Source organism: Chenopodium album, chromosome 14, assembly GCF_948465745.1.
Source record: "Chenopodium album chromosome 14, dcCheAlbu1.1, whole genome shotgun sequence".
In the NCBI taxonomy this organism is placed as follows: Eukaryota; Viridiplantae; Streptophyta; class Magnoliopsida; order Caryophyllales; family Amaranthaceae; genus Chenopodium; species Chenopodium album.
The window spans coordinates 27017008-27023016 of NC_137847.1; the positions used below are offsets into that span (position 1 = coordinate 27017008).

At 38.2% G+C, this 6009-nt stretch overlaps 1 pseudogene; it reads right to left on the minus strand.

The window, feature by feature from the left end:
- Positions 1 to 466: 466 nt before the first annotated feature.
- Positions 467 to 564, minus strand: LOC145580460 (small nucleolar RNA R71; annotated as a pseudogene).
- Positions 565 to 6009: the final 5445 nt, after the last annotated feature.

Below are 6009 nucleotides of genomic sequence, written 5' to 3' on the forward strand. Positions count from 1 at the left end.
GGGTTGTTAATCGTTCCTTAAGCTCAAGTCCCTCAAGAGAGGAAGACCATCAAGAAGAAGAAGAACGAGAAAGCATGGGTGCTAATCCGAGAGTAGCATTGAAGGAGTTAAGAACTCCGGGAGCCTATATGTTTGAAAGCGGAATTGCTCCTCCCACGACACCGGCAAATGACTTTGAGATTAGACCGGCGATGATGACATTGATAGAAAGGCATCAATTTAGTGGAGCCAAGCACGAGAGTACCCTCAACCATCTCAAGGAATTTGAGAAGTATTGCAATACCTTAAGGTGAATGGGGTTACTCAAGAGTTCATTCGACCTAAAATTTTCCCTTTTTCTCTCATTGGACATGCTCTAGAGTGGTTGAACAAAGAGGTGAAACCAAACTCTTTAAGGACATGGGATGAAGTGACAAAGGAGTTTCTATCTCGTTTCTATCCACATAAGAAGACGGCCGAAGCTAGGACGCTCATTCAAAGCTTCAAGCAAAAGGGGAATGAGAGCTTATATGAGGCATGGGAAAGGTATAAGGAGTATCAAAGAGGGTGCCCATATCATGGGATTCCCACCTATAAAATCATCCAAATTTTCTATGGAGGTATAAGCCCTCAAGGAAAATCTTGCTTGGATGCTGGTGCCAGAGGCCCTATCATGAACAAGACGGAAGAGGAGGTAGTGTAAATAATTGATGATGAACAAGAAGGTGAGAGAGAGTTGACAAGCAATAGTGGTTCTACGGTGTATTCAATCGACCATACAATGCCATCAACAATTTTTCCTCACAAATTTCAAACTTGGGAATGGAGATGACCTCGATCAAAGCAAAGCTTGAGAGTGCTTCGTCACATGCATCGATTCTTCCCTCCCATAATAAGGGGAGAAGTACATCTTCTAACTCAACTCCTCCTTCTACTTCAAATAATATGTCAAATGGTTGTTTGTTCTGTGATATATGCGGATCATACGATCATGATGCTTCTAATTGTCCACATGCTTTTGATAATTGTGATGATGTTGATAACAATGAATGTGAACAACTGAACTTTGTTTCAAACAACACAATGGGAAAAGATTTGATGGACAAAGGAACTTTGGGAATAGAAATTCTCACCAACAAGGGAAATTTGATAATTATAACCAAAATGGAGGTTATAGAAACCCAGGAAATCAAAATTTTTGAGGCAACTATAACAATAAAGGCTATAATAATCAAAGTCAAGGTCAAGGGTATGGAAACCAAACCCAAAGTCAAGGATATGGTAACCATCACCAAAACAATGGCAAAATCAAAACCGGGGTAATTGGAGCAACCTAAACCGGGGTAATTTTCAAAACAACAATCAAAGGGGACCCCCTCCCGAATTTGCTCCAAGAACTTAAGGCAATGGTGACAATTCCTATGTCCAACCTTCGTCTTCTAGGACTACTTTGGAAGAAATCATTGAGAACCAAACAAAGAATTTGAACACTTACATATCGGTGATTGACAAAAAGTTCAATGCGATGATGACACACAACAAGATGCTTGAAACACAAATCACCTAATTGGAAAACACCTTGAAGGATAGTGCTAGCCCTACTTCTTTACCCTTTCAAGGAGTTGATCCTGAGAAACCGGTGTATTCTATCACCACTAGGAGTGGCAAGGTGCTTGAAGAGAGTGTTTCTAGGAAGAGTGAGGAGGGTGAGAAGGTGAGTGATTCATGTGAGAAGAAAGAGCTTGATGTGTCAAAGAAGGAGAGTCAAGATGCCAAAGAGGAAGTGAAAATTGAAGAAAAATTGCATGAGGATGTGATCAAACCCAAACTTCCATACCCCCAAAAGTTCTTGAGGAATAAGATAGATGAGCAATTTGAGAGATTTCTTGATATTCTTAAGGAATTCCATCTTTCTATCCCTTTTACCAAAACGTTAACACAAATGCCAAGATATTCTAAGTTCCTTAAGAAAATTTTGAGTGGCAAAAGAGAGTGTAATGAGGTTGATTCGGTGAAAGTTGGGGAGTGTTGAGTGCTTTTATCCACAATGATTTACCCGAAAAGATGAAAGATACAGGCAATTTTTCAATCCCTTGCAAGATTAATCGAAAAATGTTTCAAAATTATCTTTGTGATCTAGGTGCTAGTGTTAGCATAATGCCTTATTCCGTTTTTTAAGAAACCTAATCTAGGTGAGCTTCTTCCAACCAACATGACCTTACAATTGGCCGACTGTTCTATTAAGTTTTTTAAGGAAATAATTGAGGATGTACCCCTCAAAATAGGTGAGTTTACAATTCCCGTTGACTTCATTGTGCTTGAAATTGCGAAAGATGACAATATACCTATTATCCTAGGGAGACTATTTGTAGGCATCGTTCGAAGTGCGCCTACGTTAAAGAATGTGTGAATATGCTTGGCACTCTTAGGAAGTGGGAATTAACATATACGATTAGGGACAACAATAGTAGGGAGTCGCCAACAAGTTTTTAAGGAACTTGTAAACCGTTCACGGATCATAAAAGGCAACCACGATAAGGGACAACGAAAGGCAACAACGATTGACCCGTGAAGGTTACACCCCATTCATAATCCATGAGAATACTAACTCCATATGGTTCGAAACCACAAAAGGAGGATCGGGGATGATCTTACGAAGTGACTCATGGAGTCACATTCGCCTGTATTGGCCTCTACTCGATTCTTATTGTGAAAAGTGATTCCTGCGATCTCAAAGGCATACAAACAAAGATTCAATTTGCTCCAAACTATTATTAGGCTAAATTGGTTGAATATTAATGCAACACATAATTCTAAAATATTAGTGATCACTTGATTTAATAACAAGATTAAAAAGGAACCTAAATCGGTTGTCCAATTATCTTATTAGTCGTGATTTTCAATTACATATTCCCTTTAAACATGCAACATGGTGATCATAATAACAATAGAATAAACATTAATATTGGAAGCAATTTAACAATAAATTGTTATTCAAATTAAATACAAATTAACCTAATCATGATACTAGCATTATAAAAAGAAGTAATTAAATTAATTAATTACTCACATTACGCGCGTTCCTTTAAAATTGCTACATCATGAATAAATTGTTAGTAACTTCAATAAAAATATAAATCAAATGGAAATTAAATTAAATTAAATAAAAAATAGAGTTGATTTGATCCAAACCCTCAGTTAATTCTTCCTTTCACCCCTTGATTTAAGGAAGAAACCTCGGGTTAAGTATGTACTCCTTGGAGTGCTTAAGTAAGGAACGATGTAAATAGGAATATAGGTTTAAGGCTTAGAATATGAGAGAGAAAAGAGAATGATTTTTTGGTGTAGAAGACAGGAAGAGAGAATGATTTGGTACCCCGAACTGTAGAAAGGAGGGGGTATTTATAGGGAAAATGAGTAGAGGGAACACACGGAATCCTAAAAAGATAAAACCCTAAAATTGAATGTCGCGACACGTCAGCATGTTGCCGCGACACGGCAAAATTTAGTGTGACACGGGACAACTTAGCGTGACGCGGGAAATCAGCTGCCCTAAAAAGATAAAGCGCATCCATTTGTACGCGGAGAAAACACGGGAAATTCCCGTGACACGGTACATGTACCGTGACACGGCACAGGGCACCGCGACGCGGCATTGTCCACTATGGCACGGTACAATACACCGTGTCACGGTAGAATAGCGCGTGAGAAAAATGCAAAAATGACACGGAAAAAGCACTGTGTCATGGTATGTGTACCGCGACATGGTAAAAATTTCCGTGACACGGTACTAACTGCCGTGCCACGTCAGATATTGCCGCGACGCGACAATTTTGCTGCTACGCGGTAATTCCATTTTTTTACGTGTTTTCAAAACTACGATTATTTTTGATCCGTAACTTGACATAAGGCATGTAATATATCATTGGAAATATTATCAAGTCTACTTTCCAACCCAATTTGAATCAGGTCAAAATCATTTGTAGATTTTAAGATATGGCCGTTTTAGTAAAAGGGTGTCGGTTTTGGGCCGAGTTTAGTATTTTGCTTATATCTTCTTCGTTTTGAATCAAAATTGGGCTTATGATATATTTTTGGAAATCTTATTTAAAGGCCTATCCAACTAAATAATAATTGGATCAAAATTATAGGGCCACAAAATCAGTTTCTCTCGATTTTGTAATGTGGACACGAAAAGAGGAAAACAAGTTATGGTGTAGGGAAATGAGCTAGGAAATGGATATGAAATGTATTGAATTGAAACATGGATTTAAGCACTATAAAGATTAAATACTCAACCCGACCAATAATGGTGGTAAAAAGTTGTTCATCATCGGGTTTGGTTTTGGGGAGACATTTTAGGTGTCTACACCATTCTTAGCTACTTCGGGTGCTTTGATTGATGTGAAAGGTGGCCTTATTACATTGCGTGTTGGTAATAACAAGGCAAGTTTTAATGCATGAGTCTTTGTCTTTTGTAAAAGGTAGCATGTGTATCAATTCACCTCGTTCTAATGACGATGTATGCATGTTTGTGTCTTCTACTAACGATGTTCTTGTAGCTTGTGATGATGTTCCTATAAGTGTTGAAAGCAAAATGGTTAGTGAAGTTAACATGAAGCCCTCAAAACTTGTGGATGAGGATGTGATTGATATACCTTCATGGTTTGAGCTCTACCCAAGGGAGGTTAAAGATGACTCTAAATGTGTTGATGGTGCAAAACCGTCCACTACAAGGAGTAAGAGGACAAAGAAGAAAAAGAGAGCTTTCATGAAGAAGAAAATGAAGTTAAAACAAAGCAATCTTGAGTCGGAGTTTTCAAAACAAGAGAATGCATCCAAGAAGGAAGTGGAGTTTCCAAAGAATGGCATGAATTTTGACCCCTCTACCGCTTTGGACAAAGTGGTTTCCTTTGACACTCCGTGATTTGGAGGAAGGGTCGAGCTTAGGACCTTAAGCAAGCGCTTCGCGGGAGGCAAATCGGTTTTCTAACCTTTTATTTTGATTTCATATTTCTTATTTTTCTTTTATTTTATTTTCTTTTTTTCACTTGTTTTGTGTTTTTATTTATAGGTTGTGTTCATGGGAATCGGATAACTTGAGCGAACATGAGCATAATGAGGAGTTTTGTGATTGATGATGAGAGTATGCTCGTTTTTCTTGAATTTTGAGTTATAAGGGTAAGGTAATCAAGGGGGTAAGTTAGGAAAAATAGTGTTTCAATATGAAGGAAATTTGTGCTTGGTTGGTTCATTATGGTGCTCTCATTAATTTGGGATGTTGAACCCACTGTCAATGCATTTTGAAACTGATATGTTTAGTGGGTTCAACAATCTCGGGATGATAAAGATGCATAGAGCCCATAGTCGAACGCACCAAGAGAAGAAACAAGGCGGCAGTAGCGGCGTAGGGGCGCAGCCGAACAGCTCGAGCGCGCGGCCTGCGTGCGCGGGCACGCACCCTCGCTGCGCGGCCGCGTAGACGCCCTTCTGAGCCTTATTTTTCTTTCTTTCTTCTTCTTTCCCTTATTTCATTCATATCCCCTCACTCGAACGCACTCAATCTTTCTTTATAAACACGAAACCCTAACCTCATTCATCTCAAATATTCACTCAAATCTCCATATTTCCTCATAAATTCATCAAATTTCTACTCAAATTTCATCAATTTCACATAAACACATACTACTTTCCTCCATTTCTTCTTCTCCATTCTCATTCCTCCATTGAAGAGAAAATTGGGGTTTTTCGGTTTGGAGGAATTTAAGGCTCGAAAGTTGATCAAACTTTTGCTTCTTGTTTGGTATAATCATCTTCTCTACTATTATTTTTCTTAATTACATCAATTTTGGTTGAGAATTTTATTATTCATACTTGTGAATAGTAGTAGTATTGATTTTGTGTTGAATATGGTGATTGTTTTGATAATTTGGATGCTCATGTTTGTTGTTTGTTGATTGAATTTGCCTCACATTGTGTTGTTGTTGATTGTCTAGCATATTTGATAATTTTTGGTGACTCTTTGAAGAA